We start from the raw sequence: 17,641 nt of genomic DNA on the forward strand, positions 1-17,641 counted from the left end.
CCTGAGAATAAAAATGCTTCAAACGTCAACAAAAATGTTGGTGAGTTATAGGTTTAACCTATATATATCAAATCGTAACAATAGACCACAAGATTTCATATTTCAATACACATCCCATACATAGAGATAAAAATCATTCATATGGTGAACACCTGGTAACCGATATTAACAAGATGCATATATAAGAATATCCCCCATCATTCCGGGACACCCTTCAAATATGATATAAATTTCGAAGCACTAAAGCATCCGGTACTTTGGATGGGGTTTGTTAGGCCCAATAGATCTATCTTTAGGATTCGCGTCAATTAGGTTGTCTGTTCCCTAATTCTTAGATTACCAGACTTAATAAAAAATGGCATATTCGATTTCGATAATTCAACCATAGAATGTAGTTTCACGTACTTGTGTCTATTTTGTAAATCATTTATAAAACCTGCATGTATTCTCATCCCAAAAATATTAGATTTTAAAAGTGGGACTATAACTCACTTTCACAGATATTTCCTTCCTCGGAAATAAGACTTGGCCACGGATCGATTCACGAACCTATACAAATATGTACATATATATCAAAGTATGATCAAAATATAATTACAACCATTTTTATTATGTTTTAAAGATTTGAGTGTATTAAGTCAGCTGTCCTCGTTAGTAACCTACAACTAGTTGTCCACAGTTAGATGTACAGAAATAAATCGGTATATATTATCTTGAATCAATCCACGACCCAGTGTATACATGTCTCAGACTAGATCACAACTCAAAGTATATATATTTTTGGAATCAACCTCAACCCTGTATAGCTAACTCCAACATTACTGCATATAGAGTGTCTATGGTTGTTCCAAATAATATATATACATGGGTCGATATGATATGTCAAAACATTTACATACGTGTCTATAGTATCCCAAGATTACATAATATATTAGAATACATGTATAATACAATATAAGTTAGCTAGGATATGATTTGTATAGATTTGTTAAACATTTCCCGTAGCTAAAAAGATCAAAAATATCCAATCTTGTTTTACCCATAACTTCTTCATTTTAATTCCGTTTTGAGTGAATCAAATTGCCATGGTTTCATATTGAACTCTAATTTAAGAATCCAAACAGAAAAAGTATAGGTTTATGGTCAAAAATTTAATTTACATGTCAATTACTAAAGAGGTAGTCATTTCCGTCGAAAGAACGACATCTGGATGACCATTTTGAAAAACATACTTTCACTTTGAGTTTAACCAAGATTTTTGGATATAGTTTCATGTTCATATGAAAAATCATTTTCCCAGAAGAACAACTTTTAAATCAAAGTTTATCATTGTTTTTAATTATCCAAACCAAAACAGCCCCCGGTTTCACTACGACGGCGTATATCCGATTTTATGGTGTTCATCGTGTTTTTAGGTTTTAAATCATTAAGTTAGCATATCATATAGATATAGAACATGTGTTTAGTTGATTTCAAAAGTCAAGTTAGAAGGATTAACTTTTGTTTGCGAAAAAGTTTAGAATTAACTAAACTATGTTCTAATGATTACAAGTTTAAACCTTCGAACAAGATAGCTTTATATGTATGAATTGAATGATGTTATGAACATCATTACTACCTAAAGTTTTCTGAATAAAACTACTGGAAATGATAAAAATGGATCTAGCTTCAAAGGATCCTTGGATGGCTTAAAAGTTCTTGAAGCAGAATCATGACACGAAAACAGTTCAAGTAAGATTTTCACTCGAAATAAGTTTGTTATAGTTGTAGAAATTGAATCAAAGTTTGAATATGAATATTACCTTGAATTAGAAAGATAACCTACTGTAAATAACAAAGGTTCCTTGATCTTAGATGATTACTTGGAATGGATTAGAAAGCTTGGAAGTAGACTTGCAAACTTGGAAGTATTCTTGATTTTTATGAAACTATACATATGGAATTTATGAAAAACACTTAGAACTTGAAGATGGAATTGAGAGAGATCAATTAGATGAAGAAAATTGAAGAATAAAAGTTTTTGTAGGTGTTTTTGGTCGTTGGTATATGGATTAGATATAAAGGATATGTAATTTTGTTTTCATGTAAATAAGTCATGAATGATTACTAATATTTTTGTAATTTTATGAGATATTTCATGCTAGTTGGCAAATGATGGTTCCCACATATGTTAGGTGACTCACATGGTCTGCTAAGAGCTAATCATTGGAGTGTATATACCAATAGTACATAGATCTAAAAGCTGTGTATTGTACGAGTACGAATACGGGTGCATACGAGTAGAATTGTTGATGAAACTGAACGAGGATGTAATTGTAAGCATTTTTGTTAAGTAGAAGTACTTTGATATGTGTCTTGAAGTCTTTCAAAAGGGTAAGAATACATATCAAAACACAACATGTATATACATTCTAATGAAGTCGTTAAGTCTTCGTTAGTCGTTACATGTAAGTGTTGTTTTGAAACCTTTAAGTTAACGATCTCAATTAATGTTGTTAACCCAATGTTTATTATATCAAATGAGATGTTAAATTATTATATTATCATGATATTATGATGTATGAATATCTCTTAATATGATATATACATTAAAATATCGTTACAACAATAATCGTTACATATAAGTCTTAATATGATACATATGTATTTAGTAGACGTTATCATAACGATAATCGTTATATATATCATTTCGAGTTTCATAACTTAGTAATCTCATTTCTTATGCATATCACACATTGTTAATATACTTAGTGAGATACTTACTCATCATAATCTTATGTCAACCATATATATATGACTATATATACCACAACATGTAGTTTTTACAAATTTGTAACGTTCATGAATCGCCGGTCAACTTGGGTGATCATTTGTCTATATGAAACTTACTTCATTTAATCAAGTCTTAACAAGTTTGATTGCTTAATACGTTGGAAACATTTAGTCATGTAAATATAAATCTCAATTAATATATATAAACATGGAAAAGTTCGGGTCACTACAATACCTACCCGTTAAATAAATTTCGTCCCGAAATTTTAAGCTGATGAAGGTGTTGACGAATCTTCTGGAAATAGATGCGGGTATTTCTTCTTCATCTAATCTTCACGCTCTCAGGTAAACTCGGGTCCTCTATGAGCATTCCATCGAACCTTAACAATCGGTATGTTGTTTTGCTTAACTCTCTTAACCTCACGATCCATTATGTCGACGGGTTCATCAATGAATTGAAGTTTTTCATTGATTTGGATTTCGTCCAACAGAATAGTGAGATCTTCTTTAGCAAAACATTTCTTCAAATTTGAGACGTGGAAAGTGTTATGTACAGCCGCAAGTTGTTGAGGTAGCTCTAGTTGGTAAGCTACTGGTCTGACACGATCTATAATCTTGAATGGTCCAATGTACCTTGGATTTAGTTTCCCCCGTTTACCAAATCGAACAATGCCTTTCCAAGGTGAAACCTTAAGCATGACCATTTCTCCAATTTCAAACTCTATATCTTTTCTTTTACTGTTCGCGTAGCTCTTTTGTCGACTCTGGGCGGTTTTCAATCATTGTTGAATTTGGATGATTTTTCGGTAGTTTCTTGTATTATCTCCGGACCTGTAATCTGTCTATCCCCCACTACATTCCAACAAATCGGAGACCTGCACTTTCTACCATAAAGTGCCTCAAACGGTGCCATCTCAATAGTAGAATGATAACTGTTGTTGTAGGAAAATTCTGCTAACGGTAGGTGTCGATCCCAACTGTTTCTGAAATCAATAACACATGCTCGTAGCATGTCTTCAAGCGTTTGTATCGTCCTTTCGCTCTGCCCATCAGTTTGTGGATGATAGGCAGTACTCATGTCTAGACGAGTCCTCAATGCTTGTTCCAACGTCTGCCAGAACCTTGAAACAAATCTACCATCCCTATCAGAGATAATAGAGACGGGTATTCCATGTCTGGAGACAACCTCCTTCAAATATAATCCAACTTCTCCATTTTGTCATCTTCTCTCATTGGTAGGAAGTGTGCTGACTTGGTGAGATGATCAACTGTTACCCAAATAGTATCATAACCACTTGCAGTCCTTGGCAATTTAGTAATGAAATCCATGGTAATGTTTTCCCATTTCTATTCCGGGATTTCAGGTTGTTGAAGTAGACCTGATGGTTTCTGATGTTCATCTTTGACCTTAGAACACGTCAAACATTCTCCTACATATTTAGCAATAACAGCTTTCATACCCGGCCACCAAAAGTGTTTCTTGAGATCTTTATACATCTTCCCCGCTTCGGGATGTATTGAATATCTGGTTTTATGTGCTTCCTTAAGTACCATTTCTCTCACATCTCCAAAACTTCGTACCTAAATTCTATCAGCCCTATATCGGGTTCCGTCTTCCCGAATATTAAGATGTTTCTCTGATCCTTTGGGTATCTCATTCTTCAACTTTCCTTCTTTTACAACCCCCTGTTGCGCCTCCTTTATTTGATTAGTAAGGTTAGTACGAATAATTATATTCATAGCTTTTACCCGTATAGGTTCTCTGTCCTTTCTACTCAAAGCGTCGGCTACCACATTCGCCTTCCCCGGGTGGTATCGAATCTCAAAATCATAGTCATTCAACAGTTCAATCCACCTGCGTTGTCTCATATTCAGTTGTGATGATGTAGCGTGAGGGTACGAAATAGTATTATTTTTAATACAAAATACTACAAAATATGACACAAGTTTTATTAATTTACGGATGGGATATACCTAAACCTTGCTACAACACTATAGGCAGTGTACCTAATCGTAGAGTAGTGTAGTTTTTAGTAAGTCCGGTTCGTTCCACAGGGAGCTGGTGAAGTTAACGCTATATTATTAAGTTTATTTGTAAAAATATATATATAAATAAGTAGTAGTATTATTATAAAATGGGGGTTTTACCGTTTAATGACCGGTTTGTCGATTTTAAGCGTAAAAATAAATGACAAAAATTAAAGTGCGTAAAATAAATTGCGATAAATAAAATGACAGTAAATAAAGATACGATGAGAAATATAATAAAAGAATTATGCTTATTTAAACTTCCGTAATCATGATGTTTGACGTGTTGATTTTAATTTATTACCATGGGTTAATTGTCCTTTGTCCTGGTTTATTTGATACATCTATCTGGTTTTTGTCCATAATAGTCCATCGGTCATAAATATAAAGTGCGAGTATCCTCGTCAAATTACCCTTATACCCGAAGTCAAATATTCCAACTGATTAAGGATTTAAACTGTGACGCAGTTATCACTTCTGTCAACAATTACACCAGTTATCACTGTATGTAATCCACCCCTGTTTTAATTAGTTTATGAATATTAATTCATCCACTTGATCAGAATGAATAATCAATTACCCAACCCAATTGATTAATTAAATTATTATAACAGATTCCATATGAACATCACTAAATAGGACAACCATAATCATTATTAATTATTAGGTTAATTAATTTGAAGATAGGTTCGACATACTCCAATGAGTTGTCACTCAATTAGACAATACCCCCCATCTATTAATAGTCAATAGTTCAATTTCCACAAGTGTCGGTCTTTTGCCCAAACCTTAATTATGGTACAAAGCCCAATTACCTAATTTTAGTAATTAGCCCAACATCATGATTACTTCGTTTTAAATAAGCATAATAATAACTTAGCTACGAGACATTAATGTAAAAAGGTTGAACATAACTTACAATGATTAAAAATAGCGTAGCGTTACACGGACAGAATTTCGACTTACACACTCAAACGATCTCTATCATAAATCTTATTATTATCATAATTTAAAATTAAAATTAAGATTATTGTTATATCTTATTAAGTTAACATTATGATAGAGATATAGAATATAGATATTGATAATAGATAGATGGATCGATATATAGATTTAGGATAGAAAAATGTATATTTCAATTGATCGTTACATAGCCTTTTATAGGAGAAATTAGAAATTGAATTTTCATTTACGACCCCTGAACTATGCTCAATTAACAACTTTTTATTATTTAATATTATTCTTATTATGAATTATTTAAATATTATATTTTATTCTTGTGCATAGTTGACTCGTAATTTTTACACCGTTGCGTCGAGCGTTGAGAGTTGGTTCATGTCCTGGTTCCGGATTTTCGAACGTCCTTTCGTACAATTTTATATCGTGTACTTTGCGTTTTGTAACTTGTACTCTTGTCATTTTTAGACGTTCTTCATCAATAATTTGAACCTTTTTGATTGTATCTTGTACTTTTGAGCTTTTTGGACCTTTGCGTCTTCAAATCTTCGTTTTCGCCTTTTGTCTTCGCACTTATTAAATATAAACGAATATTACTTGAAAATGGAACAATTGCAACTAAAATCTTATCTTTCTTGGGGGATTTTGCTATGAAATATATGTTCCTTTTTAGCCTTATCAATATCCCCACACTTGAGCGTTGCTTGTCCTCAAGCAATACAGTCTTGAAATAATATAATACATCACACGAATCACTTCTTTATTCTTCACACTTTGTACATCAGTGATTTTGATAGAGCGGTATAAACAATGATAGTAACGATATGGTTAAAGGTGGGTGTGTCATCCACAGTTGCCTTGGGTTTAGGACAACGACACTTGCAATCAAATAGCCGATTTACTTTCGGTTTCCAAAGCAAAGTGCACATTTGAAAGGCGGTTTACAGTCCCACATGACTATAAAAATTTAGATCCTTTAAGGAAATTGGATCTTTATGAAAACATTTGATCTTTTGAAAATTCAAGCTAGATTTTACCCTAGACAAGTTTTCTGATTTGATCCATCATCGGTGTTGCAAAATATATTTGTGGATCAATATTTTGGCTAAAACTTTTAGGTTCGTGTAATCCACTGCTATCCCGGTATCGGAAAGTACACATCCAGTTTACTTGTTCCGTATATTACCTTTCGGTAAACTACCGTCCGGTTGTAAAGGAAAGCGATGAACAAGAAACTGTTAAGGCAATGTCCCGTGACATGCAGATGATTATGGTCTTTTAACGTGTCGGATGCTAGAACTATCCTTGGTAGGAGCGATAGTAAAGATCATCCTATGATTTTTCGGTCTGGCACAAGGTCCTGTCTCTGACCATGCTATGCAACCACCGTTCTTACGGTTGACACCCGATTTGGTTCAGGTGACCTAATGAATTCCAGGTGAATTCCTAGGATTTTACGTTCAATGGTAATGAATGCATTGAAAATGGATTTTCAGAAAATAAATCGGTTTGTATTTTTGATCAAAATATTTTCTCGTTCAAGCTCGAGTTTAGATATCATTGAATTCCATGAGTTTGAATTCTCAATCTTTAAGGTCAATTTCAAGGATTGAGTAATATCAGTCTTAAAAGCTGATTTTTAATCTTTAAGGAGATTATCCTTTCTGGGGATCTGATTCATTAGTCTTATCAAGCTAATTTGCACGGTGCCTCCCCATTGTACGAGATAAATCCTTCTCATGGTTAGGATAAATCTGACCACATGGCGACCCTGTTTGATGCTGAGGTCCGTGGATTTCCTGCTGATTTTAGTGATGACTTTTCTAGATTTTTCGTCAACCTACAGCTGGTCTGGACGACAACTTCATGACCTAAATCAAGAAGCGCGTGTCTTTTTCGGAAGACTTTACTTCCTTTTAATGATGGAATTGATTCATCGTGTAGATCCATCTCTTTTTTCAAAAGTATTACAATAAATCGGGTAAAACAGTTAATTTAGTCCAAAACAAAAGCACATGCAATAAACTTTACACAAACATGTGATAGATAGTTTTTAATTGAATAACTTGGTATATTCTCCCCACACTTAGTTTCTTTCTTTGCCTTTTTATTCTCCTTTATTCTATTTTAAATGAATTCAAGCGTTTTGGGTTGTTTCTCAATTTATGTCCTTTTTGAGGTAACAATAATTTCAGTATTAACACCTAGTTTTCATCGTTCATAAATATATATAAACATGATTTTGATTTCATTTAGTTGAAAATTTTTCAAATTTTCGCAAAATTTGGCAAATAAACCAAGTGTAAACCCGAGAGAATTTATAACCCTTCCCCACACTTAAGATCATGCAATGCCCTCATTTGCATGAAATCAGACTCTAATTATAAATTCATGAGGGTGATTAGTGTAGAAAAGTTATTGGAAATACCGAGTTTGCAAACATGTTGTTTTATATCACATTTGATATTTTGCGTCTTGTCGTCAAAATTAGAAGCTTTTGCTGAACTTAATGACATTCTTTGAAAGTGCGCTGTTTTACCCTATTTTGTACATAACATAAAATACAAACATATATATACATATTTTTAAAGTTTGATATATTATCCCACGTTAAAAAATTTATAAAATATAATATATATATATATATATATATATTTTTTTTGCATACTTTAGATCAATAAAATTAAAAAAATAATGATAACAAAATTTATCGCCCCGTCCTCGGGTAAAGTAATTTCGGCTCAACGACCTAGTCTTCAACTCACGACGAATTTTAAAAATCATATTTTTAACTTAATGAAATAAAGTAAATTTTGTTTTTTAAAATCACAATAAAACATAAATTAAAATGCATATTAATTTCAAATAAAACCTAAAAAAAATAAAAATTCAGAATGGAGGGAGAAAACTAGTTCTTTAGTGTCTGCTAGCGGAAAAGACCAATCGGATTCCATTCTCGGAACTACACGAGAACAGAACAAATAACTTTAGACAGCATTATCTTTTTAGAACATTCGAATCTCCCCACACTTAGGTAGCCGTGGTGTCAAAATTGTGATTAACTTCATCGTTAATTTCTCTTGGTCCATAATCAACTTGCATATCTGTGACTTTTTCTTTAAGCCATTGACTAGCTTCTCCAGTAATATCCATAATTTCAACTAGTTTCGCCTTTTCTTTAGGTGACAGATTGGATACTAACCGGTTACATAACTTAAAGTTCCCCTTACTTCTAGCATCAATAGCCCGTTTAAAAAGTTTCTTCATTGAACTGTTAATAACGGGGTCATTTAATTTCGTATCAATAACGGGGTTCTTTGTTATTGGGTTATCATTAGGTGTTACTTCATTTTTCCCACACTTAGGCGTTTCATTATTGCTAAGCACTGCCGTTGGAGTTGGTAAAACAACATGGTTATTACCAATCGTTTTTATTGGTTCAACGGTTTTGGTTGGTGGAGGTTTAGATTTTCGAATCATAAAGGTGATCGATTTGTCACCACTTTTAAGTGTCATTCTTCCATTTCCTACATCAAATAACGCCCCGGTGAACGCAAAGAATGGCCGACCTAAAATTAGAGGAATGTTTGGGTCCTCTTCTATGTCAATGACAATAAATTCGACTAGAAAGGTTAAATTGCCTACTTGAACGGGTAGGTTGTCAGCAATTCCAACTGGGTGCTTAATGGTTTGATCAAAGAGTCGAACACTCATATCCGTTGGACTTAACTTACCTACACCTAATCTCTTATATAATGAAAGAGGCATAACACTCACACTTGAACCTAAATCTGCTAGTGCATCATACATGACACAGTCACTAAGTAGACAAGGAACAATAAATTCACCCGGATCACCTACCCTAGGTGGAGGATTTGGTGGAACTGTCTTCACCGGGTTTACTTCTACTGTTTTTGTTTCTTGCACTTTTTTATTCTTCTTCTTCTTCTTTCCAGAGGTATCACAAACTTTATTACCTATTACTTGCTCATACTCAACTCCTTTTCTTGGAAACGGGATGGGTGGTCTGTATGGTGCCACCACTGGCTTTACATACTCGGGTGGTGGTGGTGTAACTTCTTCATTGTTACTCTCATCTAAAACCTTCCCATCTTCTGGTGCTGGTTTTTCAGAATTCGTTGAAACCATATTAACATTCTCATTCCGAGGATTTACTTCAGTATTACTCGGTAGCTTTCCTTGTTCCCTCTCACTCATCATGCTAGCAAGAGTACCTACTTGTTTTTCTAGATTCAAAATGGAAGCTTGTTGAGTTCTAAATGACTGCTCAAACCTCTCATTCGTTTGGGTTTGAGTTTCAATAAATTGTGTTTGAGATTCAACTAGCTTAAATACCACTTCTTCCAGATTTGACTTCTTCTCGTCGGTTTGTTGTGGTGGTTTATACAAGCCAGGTCTTTGTTGATTGAAAGTGTTGTTTTGAGTTGGTTGGTTATTCGGACCTTGTTGGTTATACGAGTTATTGTCGGGTCCTTTTGGATTGTAAAGAATGTTTTGATTTCGATTGAAGTTTGGCCTTGGCGGTTGATAATTATTCTGATAACTATTTTCCAGCCTTTGGTTCATGTAGACAACATTCTCACGTTGTTCCATCGTTTGTTCAATGTGACAATCTTTCAATAAGTGTGGTCCACCGCATAGCTCACAACTGATTCGTATTGCGTGAATATCTTTATTCATCTTTTCCATTCGTCTTTCGAAAGCATCTATTTTTACGGAAACGGAATCAAAGTCATGGCTAGAATCGGCTCTAGCCGCTTTAGATGATCTAACGATATCTTTTTCTTGGTGCCACTCATGTGAGTGGGATGCGGTGTTATCAATAATTTTGTAAGCTTCGGTTGCGGTTTTCTTCATAATGGAACCACCAGCTGTTATGTCGATGTCTTTTCGTGTAGCAACGTTGACACCTTGGTAGAATATTTGTACTATTTGGTAAGTGTCTAAACCGTGTTGAGGACATCCTCTCAACATCCTTCCGAATCTTGTCCACGCCTCATATAATGTTTCATTTGGCCTTTGCGCGAACGTAACAATTTCTCCTTGAAGTCTCACGGCTTTAGATGCCGGAAAGAATTGTTTAAGAAATTTTTCAACTAAAACATCCCATGTGTCAATCGCCCCTTCAGGTAACGATTCTAACCAATCTTTGGCTTCTCCCTTTAAAGTCCAGGGAAACAACATGAGATAGATCTGCTCATCTTCCACTTCTCGGATTTTGAATAGTGTACAAATTCTTTTAAACGTACGAAGGTGTTCGTTAGGATCTTCATTCGGCGCACCACTGAATTGGCTTTGGTTAGTTACCATGTGTAGAATTTGTCCTTTGATTTCATAATCTGGCGCATTAACTTCTGGCTTAATAATGGCGTGACCTTGGCCCGTGCGTGTGGCTCTCATTCGATCTTCCATACTTAGAGGTTCCGTTACTTCCATAATTGAATTCGTTGAATCGGTATCACTAGATGATTCTGATTTAATGGTTCGTTCCTCAACAATCTCTGTTTGAATGATTGGTGGCTCCGGAGGAAAGTTTAGTGGTTCAGGATCTACGAACCGTTCCTGAATATTCTCTGGATTCTCAATTGTGAGGTTGGGTTCAAAAAATGGATTATCGGAAATTTGAACTGAAGTACTTGGTCGACTGGATGACGATTCTAAAGAAAAATCAACGGCGGTTATATTTGCTAAATGTCCTGATCTAGTTACAGGTGGTGAACGTACAAAAGGTGGTGAACGTCTTGCTCGGTGCATTCACTGAATATCCTATTAGTTTTTAAAAAGAAAGAAAAATTATAATAAGTTATCCAATCAATAGACTTTTCTGATTTTGCCCACGTTTCGAATAGCCAAAAGATGCAGCAGAGGGGCAGGATTCGTTTGGTCTCAATATAATTGAGTACTGTTTGGCTCCAATAACCCGGTCCACGTACAAATCCAACTATTACTACGAACCAGAAAATTTTGATGTCTATCAATTTAACCACTTAAAATAAATTTTCGTAATTTTAAGAAATTTAGAGAAGAAGTAGAAAAAAATTCTAAGTCCTAAAAACTAGAATGGCGAGAAATAAGAGAGAAAAAGATTGCGCGTCGAAAAGTGTCGAAAAATAAAAAGACGAAGAGTGGTTTGTAAACACGCGGTTAATCCAACCTTATAACGATCACTATCTTAAAATTAAAACTACAAATAGAGATTACTAATTGGAATTGTAATTGATACATAGGTAAAAGGCGTCGAAAAATAAAAATAAGAAAATAACTATGGCAAAACTAAACTTAATACTAAAAGTTGCGACTATAGTCTAAAAATCTAAAGGTAATAAAACTAAAAAAAACATTTTTTTTTATAGACAAAATTTTAAAAATATATATATATTTTTTTAATAATTTTTTTTTTTTTTTACGTTTTTTTTTTTACGTTTTTGTTTTTTTTTTTTACGTTTTTTTTTTTTTTTTTTTTCGTTTTTTTTTTAAATTTTTAAAAAAAAACGATTTTTTTTTTACAAATTTTTTTTTTAAAACGAATTTTTTTTTTTAAAAAAAAGATTTTTTTTTTTACACAAATTTTTTTTTTTTTTTTTTTTTTTAAAAAACGAAATTTTTTTTTTTAAAAAAAAACGATTTTTTTTTATTTTTAAAAAAAAACGATTTTTTTTACAAATTAATAATTTTTTTATAATTATAATTTTTTTTTCAAAACTTTTTTTTTTTTAATTCACTTACTATTCATAAATAGTAAATGAAAATAAATTAATTAATTTACTATTCACATGAAAGCGACATGATAGCAATTATTAATTATAAGTTACATAATATACCCCTGAAGTATTTAATAAATACGACTTTTTTTAAAATTTACGTATAAATTTTTGATTCTTAAATATTATTATATTATTATATTCTATTTCAATATTATTATATTATTATATTCTATTTCAATATTATTATATTATTATATTTTATTTCAATATTATTATAATTAAAAATATAGCGTTTTAGCGCTCCCCGGCAGCGGCGCCAAAAACTTGATGATGTAGCGTGAGGGTACGAAATAGTATTATTTTTAATACAAAATACTACAAAATATGACACAAGTTTTATTAATTTACGGATGGGATATACCTAAACCTTGCTACAACACTATAGGCAGTGTACCTAATCGTAGAGTAGTGTAGTTTTTAGTAAGTCCGGTTCGTTCCACAGGGAGCTGGTGAAGTTAACGCTATATTATTAAGTTTATTTGTAAAAATATATATATAAATAAGTAGTAGTATTATTATAAAATGGGGGTTTTACCGTTTAATGACCGGTTTGTCGATTTTAAGCGTAAAAATAAATGACAAAAATTAAAGTGCGTAAAATAAATTGCGATAAATAAAATGACAGTAAATAAAGATACGATGAGAAATATAATAAAAGAATTATGCTTATTTAAACTTCCGTAATCATGATGTTTGACGTGTTGATTTTAATTTATTACCATGGGTTAATTGTCCTTTGTCCTGGTTTATTTGATACATCTATCTGGTTTTTGTCCATAATAGTCCATCGGTCATAAATATAAAGTGCGAGTATCCTCGTCAAATTACCCTTATACCCGAAGTCAAATATTCCAACTGATTAAGGATTTAAACTGTGACGCAGTTATCACTTCTGTCAACAATTACACCAGTTATCACTGTATGTAATCCACCCCTGTTTTAATTAGTTTATGAATATTAATTCATCCACTTGATCAGAATGAATAATCAATTACCCAACCCAATTGATTAATTAAATTATTATAACAGATTCCATATGAACATCACTAAATAGGACAACCATAATCATTATTAATTATTAGGTTAATTAATTTGAAGATAGGTTCGACATACTCCAATGAGTTGTCACTCAATTAGACAATACCCCCCATCTATTAATAGTCAATAGTTCAATTTCCACAAGTGTCGGTCTTTTGCCCAAACCTTAATTATGGTACAAAGCCCAATTACCTAATTTTAGTAATTAGCCCAACATCATGATTACTTCGTTTTAAATAAGCATAATAATAACTTAGCTACGAGACATTAATGTAAAAAGGTTGAACATAACTTACAATGATTAAAAATAGCGTAGCGTTACACGGACAGAATTTCGACTTACACACTCAAACGATCTCTATCATAAATCTTATTATTATCATAATTTAAAATTAAAATTAAGATTATTGTTATATCTTATTAAGTTAACATTATGATAGAGATATAGAATATAGATATTGATAATAGATAGATGGATCGATATATAGATTTAGGATAGAAAAATGTATATTTCAATTGATCGTTACATAGCCTTTTATAGGCGAAATTAGAAATTGAATTTTCATTTACGACCCCTGAACTATGCTCAATTAACAACTTTTTATTATTTAATATTATTCTTATTATGAATTATTTAAATATTATATTTTATTCTTGTGCATAGTTGACTCGTAATTTTTACACCGTTGCGTCGAGCGTTGAGAGTTGGTTCATGTCCTGGTTCCGGATTTTCGAACGTCCTTTCGTACAATTTTATATCGTGTACTTTGCGTTTTGTAACTTGTACTCTTGTCATTTTTAGACGTTCTTCATCAATAATTTGAACCTTTTTGATTGTATCTTGTACTTTTGAGCTTTTTGGACCTTTGCGTCTTCAAATCTTCGTTTTCGCCTTTTGTCTTCGCACTTATTAAATATAAACGAATATTACTTGAAAATGGAACAATTGCAACTAAAATCTTATCTTTCTTGGGGGATTTTGCTATGAAATATATGTTCCTTTTTAGCCTTATCAAGTTGCTTCTGATTAAATATATGTTGGAGACTTTTGTGGTCTGTATATATAATACTTTTTACCCCATATAAATAATGCCTCCAAGTCTTTAATGCAAAAACAACAGCACCCAATTCCAAATCGTGAGTCGTATAATTTTGCTCGTGAATCTTCAATTGTCTAGACGCATAAGCAATCACCTTTGTTCGTTGCATTAATACACAACTGAGACCTTGCTTTGATGCGTCACAATAAATCACAAAATCATCATTCCCTTCAAGCAATGGCAATATAGGTGCCGTAGTTAGTTTTTTTTTTCCAATAACTGAAACGCCTTCTCTTGTTCATCCTTCCATTCAAATTTCTTCCCTTTATGCATTAATGCAGTCAAGGGTTTTGCTATTTTGGAGAAATCTTGGATGAATCTTCTATAGTAACCAGCCAATTCTAAAAATTGACGTATATGCTTCGGATTTTTTGGAGTTTCGCACTTTTCAACGGTTTCGATCTTTGCCGGGTCCACCTGGATACCTTCTTTGTTCACTATGTGACCGAGGATTTGAACTTCTTCCAACCAAAATGCACACTTTGAAAACTTAGCGTACAGTTTTTCTTTCCTCAATACTTCTAGCACTTTTCTTAATTGTTCTTCGTGCTCTTGATCATTCTTTGAGTAAATAAGTATGTCATCGATGAAAACAATGACAAACTTATCAAGATATAGCCCACACACTCGGTTTATAAGGTCCATGAACACAGTTGGTACGTTAGTCAATCCAAATGGCATAACCATAAAATCGTAATGACCATAACGCATCCTAAAAGCAGTTTTTGGAATATCATCCTCCTTTACTCGCATTTGATGATATCTAGAACGTAAATCAATTTTCGAATAAACCGACGAGCCTTGTAGTTGATCAAATAAGTCGTCAATTCTCGGCAGTGGATAGGGGTTCCATTTATATATATATATATATATATATATATATATATATATATATATATATATATATATATATATATATATATATATATATATATATATATATATATATATTTTGATGGTAAGTTTATTCAACTCTCTGTAGTCAATACACAACCTAAATGTACCATCCTTCTTCTTAACAAATAAAACAGGAGCTCCCCACGGTGATGTGCTTGGTCGAATGAAACCACGCTCTAAAAGTTCTTGTAATTGGCTCTGAAGTTCCTTCATTTCGCTGGGTGCGAATCTGTAAGGAGCACGAGCTATTGGTGCAGCTCCCGGTACAAGGTCTATTTGAAATTCAACGGATCGATGTGGGTGTAATTCCGGTAATTCTTTGGGAAATACATCGGAAAATTCTTTTGCGACGGGAACATCATTGATGTTCTTTTCTTCAGGTTTAACTTCCTCGACGTGTGCTAGAATGACGTAACAACCTTTTCTTATTAGTTTTTTACGCCTTCAAACTACTAATAAGATTTAATTTCGCGTTGTTCTTTTCTCCGTACACCATTAAAGGTTTTCCTTTTTCACGCATAATGCGAATCGCATTTTTGTAACAAACAACCTCTACTCTCACCTTTTTCAACCAGTCCATGCCAATTATTACATCAAAACTTCCTAACTCGACTGATATTAAATCAATTTTAAACGTTTCATCCCCCAGTTTAATTTCTCTCTCCCGACATATATTATCTGCTGAAATTAATTTACCGTTTGCTAATTCGAGTAAAAATTTGCTATCCAACGTCGTCAATGGACAACTTAATTTAGCACAAAAATCTCTACTCATATAGCTTCTATCCGCACCCGAATCAAATAAAACGTAAGCAGATTTATTGTCAATAAGAAACGTACCTGTAACAAGCTCCGGGTCTTCCTGTGCCTCTGCCGCATTAATATTGAACACTCTTCCACGACCTTGTCCATTCGTGTTCTCCTGGTTCGGGTAATTCCTAATAATGTGGCCCGGTTTTCCACATTTATAACAAACTACATTGGCATAACTTGTTCCGACACTAATTGCTCCGCCATTACTCGTTCCGACACCATTTATTCCTTTCGTTCTGTTAACCCCTGGTCCGTAAACCTCACACTTCGCCGCGCTATGACCATTTCCTTTACACTTGTTGCAAAATTTGGTGCAGAACCCCGAGTGATACTTTTCAAACCTTTGGCATAGCTGCTTCTGATTGTTGTTGTTGTTACGGTTGTTATTGTTGTTGGGATGATTGTTGTAGTTGATGTTGTTGTTGTTGTTGTTGTTATGCCATTTTGTTGTAGTTGCGATTGATGTTGCGATTGTTGGGATAGTTGTTGTTTTATTGGTGACTCTTATCACCGTTTTCCTCCCACTTTCTTTTGACTAGCTTCACGTTGGCCTCTTCGGCCGCCTGTTCTTTAATTCTTCCCTCAATCTGGTTCACTAGTTTGTGAGCCATTCTATTTGCCTTTTGTATGGAGGCAGGCTCGTGTGAACTTTTATCTTCTTGGATTCTCTCCGGTAACCCTTTCACAAACGCATCGATCTTCTCTTCCTCATCTTCGAACGCTCTCGGACACAATAGGTACAATTCTGTGAATCGTCTTTCGTACGAATTAATATCGAATCCCTGTGTTCATAACCCTCTAAGTTCTGACTTGAGCTTATTGACCTCGGTTCTGGGATGGTACTTCTCGTTCATCAAGTGCTTGAATGCTGACCATGGTAGCGCGTAAGCAGCATCTTGTCCCACTTGCTCTAGATAGGTATTCCACCATGTTAACGCAATACCTATAAAGGTATGCGTAGCGAACTTCACTTTATCTCCTTCAGCACATTTACTTATGGCAAACACCGATTCAACTTTCTCAGTCCACCATTTCAATCCGATTGGTCCTTCGGTCCCATCAAATTCTAAGGGTTTGCTGTCAGTGAATTCCTTGTAGGAGCATCCTACACGATTTCTTATTGTTGGTATGTAGCGCGGCCTGTACTGCGGCTATGTTAGAAGCAAGAAAGGCACGAAATTCCTCTTCGCTCATATTTAAGGTATGTCGAGTAGTCGGTGCCATTTCCTTCAAAATAGTTAAATGAAACAA

Source organism: Rutidosis leptorrhynchoides, chromosome 4 (genome assembly GCF_046630445.1).
Source record: "Rutidosis leptorrhynchoides isolate AG116_Rl617_1_P2 chromosome 4, CSIRO_AGI_Rlap_v1, whole genome shotgun sequence".
Classification (NCBI taxonomy): Eukaryota; Viridiplantae; Streptophyta; class Magnoliopsida; order Asterales; family Asteraceae; genus Rutidosis; species Rutidosis leptorrhynchoides.